Raw genomic sequence first — 16,489 nt, 5'->3', positions numbered from 1 at the left:
CTGTTCGAGGAAGTTCTGAATGAAAATACCATATTTTCTTTATTCTTTAGACATATATGTTTTACTCAGCAATTACTGTGAGTTTTTATACTACCAATTTTACCATTATCATGTTGTCGAGAGTACCACTCTTATTGCATTCATCATCTGATTCATCTAGTAATTATGAAGTGAATCCGTTAACATTTTTTCCTTGTCATTATCAGAAAATGAAAAATTGAATATTCAGCTCTGTTCAATGAAAGGTTAAAAAACACCTACAAAGAGCGTGTTTTAGATTTCATTTTTACCTATTTGAAAGATCATGCAACACTGTGCAACCCAATACCAAGAGATTTAATGCACAGTATTGTGACTAGAGACACAATATGGTGTTGAAGTCATCAAACTTGCTAGGAAACCAGATCTTAATTATTCCCATCAGAACAAAGAAAAAATCATTACATGATATGATGGAGGTGCTAACTATTACTATAATGGCAATTATGTTACAATATATAAAGATATGAAATAAACATACAGTGTTATATGTCAAGCACATTTTAATAAAAATAAAGGCATACCAGATAAAAAAGAATTTAACAGTGCCTTTTGAGGAGAAATAATTTCTAATGTTGGTAAAGTTTAATTTATCATTTGTTTTTATTGTAGTGCTTTTCTGTGTTCTACACATTTTCCTGTTTTCTAATAGAAGTGTTATGGTTATAGCTTTTATGTTTAGGTCTACAAATGATCTTAAATGAAATTTGGCTTATGGTGTGGGGAAGAGAATAAAGTTTTTAAGGCACTCAGTTGCTTAGACTTCAGTTGCTCGAGTACCACTTGTATAAAGACTGGATTTGGTGCCTTTGTTGAAAATCAATTTGATATATATGTGGTTATATATATTTGGTATATATATATCATTGGTATATTAATCTGTTTATCTTTTAAAAATTTTTTTTAAATTTATTTATTCATTTTGAGAGAGACAGAGAGAGTGAGCGGGGGGTTGGCAGATTCCACACCAAACAGGTTCCACACCATCAGCGTGGAGTCCATTGATGTGTTTGAACTCATGAAATGTGAGATCATGACCTGAGCGGAAACCAAGAGTCAAGATGCTTAACCTACTGAGCCACCCAGGCATTCATTTATTTTTCTATCTTACTGCCAAGGCTAAATTATCCGAATTGCCATCTCTTTATTAGGTCTTGAAATAAGATCAGGCGAGTCCGTTAATGTAACGCTTCCTTTCTAATATTTTTTTTTGGCTATTTCAGGTCCCTTGTATTTCTACGTGAATTTTATCATAATTGTCTATTTTGACAGAAAAAACTAACTAGGATATTTATTAGGATTTAGTTGTGTCTGCAAAAAAATTATCTTATAATCAATACATATTTCTACAAAAAATGCTACAATTAAGTTATTAGGATCTACAAATATCCAAGTGATATTTAATATTGAATCATGTGACCTTCTTAAACAGTCAGTGCATGTTATCAAAGGCAGTTTTATTGCTTATTTTTGAATCTATAAGGCATTACAATTGGTTATTGCTGCCACTGCCTTATTTATTTGTTAGCAACAGCCTCCAGTATAATATTAAATGGGAGCACTGCAGTAGTGAAGGAAAATGTGTTCTGATGTTAGAGAGATGGCTGTTATCTCACTGAGGGTGTTCCTTTCTCTCTCTAAATCATTGACATTATTTTACCATGAATGAGTGTTGGATTTTGCCAAATACTGCTCATCTGTCAAGTTGATCATATGGAGGTTTCTTCTCCATTATTCTTTCAATATGATGGATTATATTGATTAATTTTAGCATTTAAACCAAATATAACCAAATATTAATTAATTATATAATTATATATATACACATATAAGTACCTATGTGTATATATATGTATACACATATATATGTATATATATGTAATATATATAATTCCCTTTCTGATCATCATCCCCTTCTTTGACTTATGCTATCAGAGTGTTTGTTTCAGAGAAGCTACCAGTCTGGGGCTACTTTTACCCCACTGCTAAGGCAATACTCTTCTGAGTACACTATTTGATGTTCAATATATTGATTTTTTTTTCTATTCTGGATTAAGGAAACATTATTTCTGCTTTGCATTCCAGAAACCATCCCAATTTTTTTTTTCAATGATTCCTTACCAGTGTTGGATAGTGTTCTCACACACATCCACTAGGTGCTTGCTAAAGACATGAAGAAAACCCGTTGTAGATTTCTCTGTCTTTCTCTGTCTCTCTCTCTCTCTCTGTCTCTCTCTCTCTCTCTCTCTCTCTCTCCAGTTGTGGTCTCCATGTAGCTTTCTCCTCTCTAGCGCTGTGCCTGGGGATTCTAGCCATTTGAGAATCGCAAAATTCTCAACTGCATCTCCTCACCGTAGGAACACCGCTTGTCTCAGTGGGTTCTCTCTCCTTGACTACAGCCTAGAAACTCTAAACAGTCAGATGTAGCAATCACTTCAGTTGTGTCCCTTCTACAATGAATCACTCCCTTTTCTGCTTGTACAAGTGCATAAATTTGTTTCACATATTTAGACTAGTTTTTCAGTTATTTAAGGAGAGAGGGTAAATCTGCTCCCTATTTCCCCATCATGGTCAGAAACATCTTGCTGTTTATAAAATTCTTTGCCTATGCTTTCCTTCCTTTTTATTGAGGAAGATTATCGCATTATTGCCTTGTTTTTAATGTTACTTGGGACATCTAATGTCACCTGTTTTTCATTCCATTGTAAATGATTTGGCAACTGTAAAAAGAATTGGTTGTATTGCTTAGAGTTGTTAAATATTTTTTATATTTAAGATGGAATCAGTTATACTATGAAGTTATTTATTCTTGAATAGCTTGAAGAAACCTTGACAAAAGGCAACACTGCACAGCGTAATATCAATATATTTAATGTATTTAAGTTTACATCTAAAATATTTAATATATTTAATGTACATCTATTCTTCAAACAGATGTAGAGAATATGGTGCAGGAATAGTGTATAAATGCTATATATTCTGACAGTACAAAAATTAACCGACTAAAAATGTGAGGTAAAGAGAAGGGGAAGTAAAATAAACTCATCTAGATCTACGCTCTGTAGACAACAGGTATGAGTCAACACTATGATTTAAAACAGACAAAACAAGTATCAGAACTGAAAGCAAGGAAACGGGACTAATGCCATAAATAAAAGTAGTGATAAACGGTAACTACAAAAGAAAAATGCAAAAACTCCAAATAGCTACCAAAAGAAATAAAAGAAACATATCTAAAGATCTACCACATAGAGAAATATATTAAATATTCCCTAATACAGAGAGTAAGTATACCGTAAGACAATAGAGTTGAGACCAAACACATTAGTAGTATCAATACATGCAAATGGCTTAACTTATTTATTTATTTATTTATTTATTATTTTTTTAAGTTTATTTATTTGAGAGAGAGAAAGAGATAGAGAGAAAGCATGAGCAGGAGAGGGGCAGAAACAGGGAGAGACTGAAAATCACAAGCAGGATTTGTACTGTGCAGAGCAGTATGTGGGGCTCAAACCCACAAACCATGAGATCATGACCTGAGCTGAAACCAAGAGTTGGCTGCTTAACCAACTGAGCCATCTGGGTACCCCAACTCATTTTTTGAAACAAAAAGATTTTCAAACTGTTCTGCATGTGTGGATGTGCACACATGTACAAATACACACAAACCTGAACTTTAAACTGTATAAAAAAAATTAAAACACAGTTATTCTAGAAGGCTAGTGATCCAGGGATGAGCAAAGTATTTTAAGCAAGTTCAAACAATGAGAGCACGGTTTGGTACCCTGATATACAATGTGAGTGAACTTAGGCCATAAAAGCATAAAACTACACAATTAGGGCCATGTTGTAATGTGATATGCCAGAACTCTCAACAAAACATGACCAGATAATGCAGTGAGCAACTCCTTAAATCAGAAACAACAGAAGATTCAATAAGTCAAAACACCTAATGTTATGAGTCCATAAATACTCACAGACCAAGACAGGTCACGAGGCCAAAAGCTGCCAAACACCAGAGCAGACATTTGTGTAAATCAAGAACTCTTAGAAACATCAGGATATGTATACAGATCTGCAAACACAGTGAGAGATAGTAATATTCTTCTCTCAGAATCTGACAGTGTCAATAGTCAAACAAATAGCAAAGACGGAGACTCTAAAGAATGCAGTGCTATCTCTTAATATTTAAATTTTGTGTGTGTATTTTGGTTAACAAAGTATAGTTGGTAGGTAAGGATTTTAAAGAATGGTTCCTGTCTGACCATAAACCAATGTAAAACCAAGTAATCCAACAAAAGAGGAGAGAGCAACGACGAAAGAGATGCTGCTTATGGCTTAGGTAAAAATTCGCTGACGGGGGGTATAAAAGTTTAAAAGCAAGGTAACTCCTGAATATCATAAGAGCATTACCGTGTAGCCATTTTTAAGCTACAGACATTCCTCCACAGCATCAGTCTCTCAGGGTCCCAGTGTGAAAAGAAAGCACATTGGTATAAGTAACTAATAAAACTGAGTATCTATTGAAAATCACGGAATTGAACATGGCAAACCCAAGCGCACCATACTTTACAAACTGAAAGTATCAATGAAAGTAAAGGGGCGCCTGAGTGACTCAATGGGTTAAGTGTCCAACTTTGGCTCAGGTCATGATAGCGTGATTCATAAGGTTGAGCTCTGCGTAGGGCGCTGTGCTAACAGCTGAGTCTGGAACCGTCTTTTCGGATTCTGTGTCTCCCTCTCTCTCTGCCTTTCCCCTGCTCACGCTCTGTCTCTCTCTCTTTAAAAAAAATTAAAAAAGTAAAATCTTGGTTTCAAATTATTAAACAAGTGAGCACATCCTGATGACATAGACCGCACTAGCATGCTCCCGCTTGAAAGTGTCAGTCACATGCAGTAAGACAGGTTTTTTGAGCCATATTTTGGTTCCATGTTCAAACAATGTCTTATTTGTGAGAAATTTCCCGCTTAGTTTTGGAATAATTTTAGAGAGGTAAAAGGTGTTTTTCAGAGGTCATGGGTTGATTATTGCAGGTAAGGTTCATTTAGAAAAATGATAACTCATATTGTCATGGTTTGAGTGAATTATTTTCTCAGGATGATATATCATCATCATGATATACCCTAAATATCATGAGAGATTTATTTGCTGACAATATATGCTACAGCACACTTCATCTCTTGCACGTGTAATGGGACATGTTTTGTTTAGTAGTTTTACTGCAAATGTCTCAAAAACAGCTTCTTTGCCAGAAATTTATAATACAACACCATTGATTGTGAATATCGTTATAGAAATAGGGATACATAAAACTCTACTCCCCTGCTCCAAATGTGTGCAAAGTTGGCACATCTGGTTCAATAAGACTTTTTTCTTAAGGCAGAATCACAGCGTGTTCAGAAGACCCAGGTGCTGAATGTTCACATATATGAAACTACTTCGAAGATGTAACTATTTAAAACCCATCTTGATGTAACATTATACCAAATAATTCATTTTTAAATGGAAATAAATTATTTTCACTCTATAATTCCTTTCATAAAGATTTTTATACATGAATATATGGATAACATACTCACATATAAAATGTATATTATGTATTCATGTATTTACAATTTTGAAATTATATAATGTAGCATAAATTCATATACACTGATATACACATAATTATACTTATATAAATAGAGAAATATTCACTGATAAGGAAACAAATAAATCCATGAAAAGGTATTATTTTTTTCTCACTATTTAATACTAATCCTGTCTGAATTTTGTCTTCTTAAAGTTACAAACCATTCCCAAAGAGGATATAAGACATTGTTAGTAATCTATCCCTCCTATATTCCTATATTGTTCTTTCCCACCATTCTGTCCTATCTGCTTTTTTTTTTTTTACAGCCTTTTGGCCTTATGTAACCTCTCTTACAATTACTTTCTGAGCAAAATTCAAAATTTAGAACTTCAGCTAGGACATCTTTCTGAAGTCATTTCCAATTTTTGAATAATGATTATGATCTCTAGGCAGATTTCCTGCTGATCACAAAAATACAATGAATCTAAAACTACAGGATGATTTTCCATTCCAGCTTGCTCATCCCTGCAGTCTCATTTTTGGTAGGCCTAGATTTCTAATTATTTTTCACATTTTTGAGCTCTTACCATTTTATCTATATGTCTCTTAATTTACTTAATACTTTCTGTTTCTCAATATTGTTTTTATATGTCTTATTTCCCTTTGGATTTTGAGCGCTTTATGTATAGAATTTTTTGTAAAAACTTCTTTCATACCACGTTAGTACTTAGAGAAGAAGTTCTTTGTTGTTGCTTTTTGAAGAGAGCAAACAACTATCATCCTGTGTGTGTGTGTGTGTGTGTGTGTGTGTGTGTGTGTGTGTGTTTGTGTGCATGTGTGTTGAATTGTAGAAATCTTGAACTTGGATCTGAGAAGACTACTGGCCCATGAATATTTGAATTTCTTCTCCACACCACATTTAATCCATATCTAAGAGCTTCCTTGCCATGACCCAGGCCTACAATTTAGTCTGTAGGCTTTTTGTTTGCAAAAAATGCATAACTTAACTTTATCCATTATCAAAGCACTATTGTTTTATAATTTCAGGGAAAAGTGAGGATAATGCCACTTGTTAGTGTTAGCATTTAGTGGATTGAAATATTTTATAACCGAGATAAATCAAAATCTTTTACAATATTTAAGAAATGCAGCAGAAAGGGAATTAATGTTGACACTGTGAACATCTAGAAGACTACTAGAAAAACAGAGTAATTAGTTTCTGCCTGGAGAGCCTGAGACAGATGTAATCTGATCTAATACCAGAATTCAGATATGGTGCAAAGTTTTAAAAGCCATATAATTTTAGGACAGATATTATTTGGATCTGTTGGACCATCTGCTTATCTATAGTACATCATACATATGCATATATACACAGAAATAAAGATTATGTCATTGTAACAAAATAAATATTATTTATTTCAAATCATTGCTCACGGACACAGATAAAGTATTAGTTGCAGAAACACTTCATTATTTTTCCTTTTGGGAAGACACTGTGGACATTTGTGTGCTGGTTTTCATCAACTCAGGAAAAATGGTCATTTATTAAAGAATTGATGCTGATGTGAAGTGACAAGTGAATTATTACGCCACAGAGCTGTTTGCTTCAAGTGCATATGCTTGTGCATGTTATCACAAATTCTTCATGTTTCGGGAGTGTTACTTGGACTATATGCAACAAACCACCAAATGTTAATGAAGGCAGTTCTCTCTCCAGCTCTTTAGGGTAAAAACCACACTTCCCCGTGCAAACTGTCCCACAACTGTAGACGAGATTGAAGAAAAAAAGGGAAGCCATGGGGCACCTGGCTGCTTTAGTTGGTAAAGTGTCTGACTCTTGGTTTCAACTCAGGTCATGATCTCACAGTTTGTGAGTTCCGGCCCTGCATGAGGCTCTGCACTGACTGCCTGGAGCCTGCTTAGGATTCTCTGTCTCCCTCTTTCTGTCCCTCCCCCACTTACTCTCTCTCTCTCAAATAAACATTATTTAAAAAAAAGAAAAGGGGCGCCTGGGTGGCTCAGTCGGTTAAGCATCCGGCTTCGGCTCATGTCATGATCTCACGGTTTGTGGGTTCGAGCCCCACGTCGGGCTCTGTGCTGACAGCCAGCTCAGAGCCTGGATCCTGCTTCAGATTCTGTGTCTCCCTCTCTCTGACCATCCCCGGCTAGCTGTCTCTCTCTCTGTCTCTCAAAAAAAAAAAACATTAAAAAAAAAAAGAAAAACAGAAACAAAGGGAACTCATATCTCTACCCATCTAAATGAATGTGGCTACATTGATCTACCACAAAGCACTAAGCTTTAATTTATATTTTATTTAATAGTCTATTTTTAAATCAACAAAAATGCAAAAGTAAAATCACATTCTTCAATTCATTGGGCTTGCATACAGCACTTAACCCCACAATAGGGAAAATCACGAACGGAGTCTTGCCGCCAACTGTTCATCTGTCTGACATGTGCCACTATATGCATCTGACTTGCTTGGCTTGCCTTTTTTAATGCTTGCCCAATTTGTTTTTCTTCTTTGTGGAAGGCTGCACACACCCTCGGGGCAGTATTTGATACTTTCTGATGGAAAGAAAGAATGTTGTTGACATAGCAAAAGCTTCAGGAAGTGAAAAAAAGAGAGGGGCTTTATAAAATATGATTTCTATTACATTCTGTATAAAAGGCTCAGATATCGATGGAATGGATGTAATTGTTTCTTACTTCAAGACTTTTTTACAGTCCCAAGTTGTATGATTCCCTTGTAACCATAAATTGTAGCAAAGTGCAAGATTACAGAGGCTAGATTATTCCTTAAGCGTTCACAGTGAAGACCAGCAAGATTATTTTCTGGTTTGCTTGAGGCAGACGGAAACACACACAGACAGAAAATGTGTAGCACTGACAAGCAGGAGGTTTCCTGTCACGGACTTTTAAAATAGTCAAACTGGAGATGAGGATTAGGAAGGAAGCACAATCAGTTTGTTCAACAAGGAAGCTAAGACAAGAGATGTTCTTTACCAGCCTTTCTTTTAGAATAGTGTTCTCTTACATATTTTGATTTTCTTTCCATGGAGCTGAAAAGTGCTAGATGGTGTGGAATTAATAACAGGCAACACTGAGTACTTTAAAGTACTTGCTAAATCCTTTAGCAAGAATACAGGAGTTAGTGCTTGGGCAAATCATGGTCATGAAAGCCGTTTTGTTAATATTTTTTTAATGTTTTATTTATTTTTGAGACAGAAATTCAGAGCATGAGCAGGGAGAGGTGGAGAGAGAGGGAGACACAGAATCGGAAGCAGGCTTCAGGCTCTGAGCTGTCAGCACAGAGCCCGACGTGGGGCTTGAACCCACGAACGTGAGATCATGACCTGAGCTGAAGTCGGAGGCTTACTTGACTGAGCCACCCAGGCGCCCCATGAAAGCCGTTTTGAGTTGTGGTGGGGAAATAAGAATGATGGTGATGACGATGATGATGATGATAACTGACTCGTTCAGGGGGCTGTAGAATACATATGTTGTAAGTCTTCCACAAAACTCACAGGGTAGATAAGAACATATTCTGTAATCATTCTGACATGACAAAACCCCTAAATACCAGATAGATTTACTGACACGCCCAGGGCTGTCTGTAGCAAGTATGCTGTATAGGTGTAGTAAATGGCAGGTCTTCTTTCTGAATCTCTGATCTGTTTTGCATTCCAGTTTACTCAAATAGTTTATCAGAAAGCTTTACAAATGAGGAACTTCTACGGGTGCCTGGCTGGCTCAGCTGGTAGAACATGTGATTCTTGATCTTGGATTTGTAAGTTGGAGCCCCACGTTGCATGGAGAGATTACTTAAACATAAAATCATAAAGACTAAATAAGTAAATCATAAAAAACAAAAGTTAGGTGCTTCCAAGTCAAGCTAGATTTGGGGTATAGCAATAGTACTAAAGTATATTAATAATCATATTTCTATCAGACACATGAGATGACTTTTCCTCCAAGTGGACCGTGCAAGCACATGTGCACAATCACTAGAATAGTATAAAAACATGTAAGGCTCTGTCTCGACAAAATTGCCACACAGTTTGGTATGGTAATAGATCAGGTAAACTTGAACTTGAAGTTAGTAATGTCAACTATCAATTCAAGTAAATAAATATGACACATACATACATATATTTCATTATTTAAATGATATGCTCAGTATTGTTTTCCTCTTGAAGTAAGGATTGTTTTTCTTTTTTTGAAATTTGTTTTATGTTTTTTATTAACTTTTGAGAGACAGAGAGAGGCAGCGCAAGCACGGGAGGGTTAGAAAAAGAGGGAGACACAGAATCTGAAACAGGCTTCAGGCTCTGAACTAGCTGTCAGCACAGAGCCTGACGTGGGGTTCAAACACATGAACCGAACCGTGAGATCATGACCTGAGCCGAAGTCAGACCTTAACCGACTGAGCTACCCAGGCGCCTCAAGAATTGTTTTCTTAAGTTTGTTATTAAGCTCCAAAATAAGAATGAATGAGTCCGTTATAGATAATTCATTACCATTTATTTATCCTTTTATTCAAACACGTAGAGAGTTCACACTCTGCCAGGGACAGTGACTGCAATTTCATATCCCACTTCACTAGAACAGGGGGGAAAAACTTACAGAAGAAGCAAAACAAAAGCACATATACCATATTTAGAAATACCTTCCCGCTAGCTGTTATCAAAAATTTTTAGAAACATCAAGTGATTTTTTAGTCTGTGCTGCCCTAAATGTTAAATACTGCTTTTGATCTTTCAGCATTTACTGAAGTTTCACTAGAGCAGGAAATTGTGCAAGAAAGGAAAGATTAGTAAGCTCATTTTCGTGAACAACTGTTTAGCACAAGGTAAATGGGAAGGTAAATGTACCAAAATTACATCCATAAAGTGCTACGGCAGCACTTTAGAAATGTGCACATATGTAGAAACAAACTCGAGAAGGAAGGAAGTTGCCCTGTCTACTTGGAAGTCGATGTCTTTAGGAAATATTCATTGTGGGGGGTGACGGCAGATGGGGTGGGGTGAGTGTGAGGAGGATTCCAGGTAGCGGGTAGAGCAGAGAGCAGTTTGTGGAGTGTAAATTTCCATTTTCTGCAGTTGTTATTTTTTCTTTCCTTAAAATATGACTGCCATCTAAGCAGAAATAGTACAAATTAATAAACTACGAAGATTATGACAAACAAAATGAACTGACTGGTTTTAGACTTCTAGTCCATAATGATTTTATTTAAGAGGAAGATAATGAGAAAATATCTTGTCCCCCCATAACTGCAATTCACGAAAGCTCTATTTTCCAGGGACACAATAAAATGGTTTATTCTGATATGTAAGGTCATGAGAAATAAGACTCAAGTATCTTTTCTTTTTAAAAATACAGATATGCACTAAGTCATTTGGAGATGAATTAAAACCAAAAATGGAGAGATGTGGTGAAAAAAGACTGCAGGTCTCCTGTTTTTTTTTTTTTTTTTTAAGAAATTAAAAAAAAACTTTTCTGATCATGACCTGAGCCAAAGTCAGACACATAACTGACTGAACCACTCAGGCACCCCAGGACTGCAGCTCCTTTGTTTACTTAGTTCTGATTCTGAATTTAAGAAACCGATAGGACTTAGATGTCCTGGTGTTGATTCTGAATCTGAGCAGTGAAGCTGGACATTGTATTAAGTACTACAAAGCTTTTGTTGTCTCTCATACCTTTGAATTTTCTAGAATCAAGAAATATGTTAATGGGGTGCCTGAGTGGCTCAATCAGTTAAGCATCTGGCTTCCGATCAGGTCATGATCTCGCGGTTCGTGGGTTTGAGCCCCGCATCAGGTTCTGTGCTGACAGAATACATGATGCATTGTTTGTAGCCACTTGAAGCAGTAACTGAATTTCTTCCATTCAGGAACTGTGTATGCCGTAACATTACATCATTCGGCGTTTACAAGCATAATTGCCAGCAAAGTTTGGTTTTTGTTTATTCCCATCAGAGAGGTAGAATTGAGTTGGGCAACTTACAGATTACTTCTGTGTCAAGAAGCTTGAAACATGGATTTTTTTCACTATCTTTAAAACTCTTCCTGAATGAAAATGTCCAATATAATTTGTCAACAAATCACCTCCATTCTGGCTAAGATGTATACATGTTCCTATGTGTTTACTATTGTTAAATACAGCTAAAATTTTAACTATATAAAAATGCTTGTGGAAAAAAGATTAAAGAGCTACAATGACATATTAATATTGTTGTAGGTGTTTCATACAAGTATGAGTGGTTGTTAATTCTTTATACTCCTCTGTATTTCCTAGTTTTCTATAATAAACATGTAACACATTTAAAACAACACATTTGTTTAAAAAAGAACCTCAAATTCTACATATAACATATATATGTGTATATATAATTATTATTTTTAACATTTATTCACGCTTGAGAGACAGAGAGAGCGACAGAGCATCTGTGGGGGCCGGGAAGAGAGAGAGGGAGACACAGAATCTGAAGCAGGATCCAGGCTCTGAGCTGTCAGCACAGAGCCCGACAAGAGGCTGGAACTCACAAACCATGAGGTCATGACCTGAGCCAACGTAGGATGCTTAACCGATTGAGCCACCCAGGTGCCCCTACATATAATATATTTTTATAGTTACCCCCCAAAAATGTGAAGCAAAAGTACAAGAGGGTATTATTTAGCTCTAAAGGTAAAAAACGTTTTCTAAGCTGAAGAATATTTAATTTCTTCTTTCTCTTTTTATGTTTTGTAAAATAACTGCTCATATATTAATTTCATGGAAGATACAGTTTTCATTTGTAAAAACACTCCTCTAACTCTACTTCAATATCTAAATGGACAATTTAGGCCATAAAATTATACATCATAGAGCTAGACTGATACATAATATCAAGTTGACTAGGGGTGCTAATTCATATATAAGAAAACAAATATCACTAACCATCCTACAGCCTGCTCTTGGAGAAACTGAAGCAGTCATTTCTGTAGTTAAATGTTCAAATGGAAAGCCTTAATTCTCTGTGGCCTACATACTGACAGCAATGGTATAATTGACATTTTTAAAAATGGATTTTAAAGTCTCAATTCTGTTTCTTCACTTTTTTATCAGAAATCTTAAAAAATTCTAATACATCAGTTTAATTCTTTTTCATTTCCCCGACTCATAAGGTTAGGATTAAATCTAGTAATATTAATAGTTGTATAACAAGATTAGTTTATTTGGGTTACACTCAAATGGAAACAGAATCAAAACTTTGCCTTTTCCCTGTGGTTACTGATTTTTTAACATAGTCAAGTAGTTTTTAAAAAGAAATAACTAAATTTAAATCTAGATTCATTACCAGTTCCTCAAATATAATTTTTATACCAACCTTTCCGTCTCTCTTCTTTTTCATTCTCCCATGGTAGGAGTTACTTTATTGATTAGGAAGCTAGGGCCTGAGTGCATAATGAAAATCTGTAATGAAAAACTCATTTGAGAAAGAAATTAATAACTTCAACAGTGAAATCCAATTTTCCTATGTTCATTCTTGTAATCTATTTTGCATTATTTCCCATGTGTACCCCAAATATCACTGCCTCATGGCACTGAGCAGATAATCGATTAAAATGAAAAAATTACATAAAATATGTTTCTTCCAGGCTAACCTCCAGCTCTTTTATATTAAAACTGCTATATTTCTATATATTTAATAGCTAAAGATGTTATTAGAGAATTAAACAGTTTTGCAAATATATTTATTGTTTAGAAATTCATAGAATAATGTTGATATATGTTGTTTTAGGAATTCTGTAATTTATTGAGGAAAATAGGCCATCAACTATGAACAAGCACTAAAAAATCTATATTTTAGGGAAACATATTATATGATAGGAACCATACTATAGGACTTTCTACATGCACTGTCTAGGACTTCAATAGGTAGAGACTATGATATTGCTCTTTTAATTAAGAAAAATAAAAGCTGTAGGGAATGCTTAACAAACTTGTCCAGGGTCACATACTAGTAAGATTATCTATCATCGATCTATCTATCTATCTATCTATCTATCTATCTATCTATCTATCTATCTCACCTTACAGACTGAAACATACTAATGAATGTATAATGATAAATTAGGAGAAGTACTATAGATAGGTTCTGAAGTTGTGGTAGCATGTATATGTCCTGAAATCTCATCGTTTTGTTAATATAAAAATAAAATTAAAGCTACAACAAACAGTGTCCAAGTTCCATTCATAATGAATGAGATAGAAAGAGAAACTATATTGCTTTCATACTTTTAAATACACAAGTAATGCAAGAATGTATAAAAAATAGAAGCAATGAATTCTCCCCTCCATCATATCCCAAAGTTCCTACCAGAAATAACCAGTTCCTCCCATAACTTAATTTCCCAGTGCCCTTTCTACACACATACAGACAGAGCATTCACAGCTTTACCTAAAATAGAACAAATACACTGAACCACATTATGTGTACTGCTTTGTGTCTTTTTGTTTCTTAATGTACCTTTAGATCTTCCTCATCAGTACAAACAAGATTCTTTATTTTTAAAAATTGTTGAACTGTCTGTCCAGTTGAAACACTTACTTATTGGATGTTTCCTTATAAATATAAGTTGTTTTCAAATATTCTTTATTACAAAAAATTCAACAGTGATATAATAAAATTCTCATAGTATACCATTGTGCATATTTTTTATATGATCCTATGAGTGAAATTGCTGGGTCAAAGGGCAGCTACATTTATGATACATACTGCCAACTCGCTTTAACCTTGTAATATATCCCTGCATATTAAATGTAACACTGTTAGAACTGGCTCCCTGTTTCTTGTCAGCATTTCAAATAGATCTTCCCACCTCCCAATAAATTTAAGCAGATCTGAGAGATTGCTGTTGACAGCTTAGTTAAATAAGCTTTCTTAGCTCTTCCAGTCTGTGTGTTTATAATTCTTCCAGAGCCAGAGACATTACTAAAAGGGGGCCTTTCCAATTAAAGTAACAACAATACATTTGTGTATGGTGTCATTTACTGAATAAGAGGTGATCTCCATAGAAAATGCTCATGTTTCAATCTGCATTGAATTTGGTTTCTTAAAACCATTATTAACCAGTTCCCAATATTACAAATAAATATGTCCATCCTCTTAAAATAGTAATAAAACAGAACTATAATAAATCATTATTAGAAAACCCTCAGAAAATCAAGAATTTTTAACTTTGAAACTACACCCCACCTCATAAGCCAGCTGAGCAGATAGCATCATAGCACAAGGTGAAAGGAGCTGCAAAAAACATTTTCACAGTCATTTTTCTGTCTGTTGACTCTTCTGATAACTAAGCACTAAAGACTTTTCTTGTCTTCCATGTATTCTCAAATACAATGGCTAGTGACTAAGTTGAAATATCCTGGCAAGAAGCACTATTTAAAGATAATTAGACATTTTTCTATTTTTTAATAATTTTATTATGAAAATTATTCATTAAAAATCACTAGTTTCTCATTTGTACTCCATTGGCTACTCTAATATTTAATTAATTACTTAAATCACATCATATAGTACAATATATTCTATTTCTTGTCAAGACTTTTTGGATGTTCTTTCTGTGAACTTCATATACTGAAAAGCATTAATTGAGAATGCAGGTCTTTACAGACTGCACATATTTACTACTTTCTATCCAGTTAAGAATGCTAGCCCAGAAATAAAATAGTCTAGGTAATGGGAAATTATCCATTTCAGTGATTAGTCAAAAACTTGAAATTTATGTGAATACATGTAACACTGAAACTATGTTAAACGTAACAACATTTTATAATTCATGAAACAGTTTAGAATCTTTCAGTGCCCCCAAATCATCAATATAGCTTTTACTATAATTTTCCAGAGAATTTACTAAAGCTCAAATTCATTTTACTTTGCTAAACTCATATTTGAAATAACAATTTTACACTTCAATATGTATGTTCATTTTTTCTTAGAAAAAATATATATGTGCAGTAATAATTCATCAACATAAAATATATATAGTTAGTAATGGTTGGTAATCAGTATAATATTTGATTTAATATATTCTCCACTGACCTGAGATATTTAAATTTTCCAGTCCTTGAAAGCAAGTGTATCTAGCTCAGAAAATATCAAACACATGCTGGTAAAAACGTTCCATCAACTGATGTTTCTAAAGCATGTCTTACATCCTTCAGAACCCTCTGTCACACTGCTCTTCAGTCTTTCCTTAAACTAATCTGACCATGTCATTCTCTCTCTTTTTTTAATGCTTATTCATTTTTGAAAGAAAGAGACAGAGTGTGAGCAGGGGAGGGGCAGAGACAGGGAGACACAGAATCCAAAGCAGGCTCCGGGCTCTGAGCTAGCTGTCAGCACAGAGCCAGACGTGGGGCTCAAACCCTCAGACTGTGAGATCTGACCTGAGCAGGAAGTAGGATGCTCAACCTACTGAGCCACCCAGGTGCCTCTGACCATGTCATTCTCAAGCATGAGACATTTCATAATTCCAGTTGCTGATGGTACCAAGTTCAAACTCTTTTGCATGTCTTTAAAAGGTCCTGTCACCTTTTGCCTTAATGGTTGACAGTATTCCACCTCTAACACCGCATTCTTTTATTTTTTTTTAGTTTATTTTATTTTGAGAGAGAGAGAGAGGGAGGAAGAAAGAGAGAGGGAGAGAGAGAAAGAGAGAGAGAGAGAGAGAGAGAGAGGGAATCCTAAGCAGACTTTGTGCTCAGCACGGAGCCTGACTTGGAGGCCCGATCTCACCACCGTGATATCATGACCTGAACTGAAATCAAGAGCAGGCTCTGAACGACGGAACCACCCAGGCACTCCCTTCGACCATGT

The 16,489-nt window shown here is 35.1% G+C and overlaps 1 protein-coding gene across 1 annotated transcript in view; it reads right to left on the bottom strand.

The window, feature by feature from the left end:
- MGAT4C (MGAT4 family member C) overlaps positions 1-13,006 on the bottom strand; it is a 28,798-nt gene extending 15,792 nt beyond the window's left edge. Inside the window, exon 1 of the mRNA XM_029954586.1 lies at positions 12,992-13,006. The gene's annotated coding sequence lies outside the window, so the exon portion shown is untranslated. The remainder of the gene's footprint in view (positions 1-12,991) is intronic.
- Positions 13,007-16,489: the final 3,483 nt, after the last annotated feature.

Source organism: Suricata suricatta, chromosome 10 (genome assembly GCF_006229205.1).
Source record: "Suricata suricatta isolate VVHF042 chromosome 10, meerkat_22Aug2017_6uvM2_HiC, whole genome shotgun sequence".
Lineage (NCBI taxonomy): Eukaryota > Metazoa > Chordata > Mammalia > Carnivora > Herpestidae > Suricata > Suricata suricatta.
Note: the sequence above shows the minus strand (reverse complement) of the source record. Positions and strands in the feature narration are given on the sequence as shown.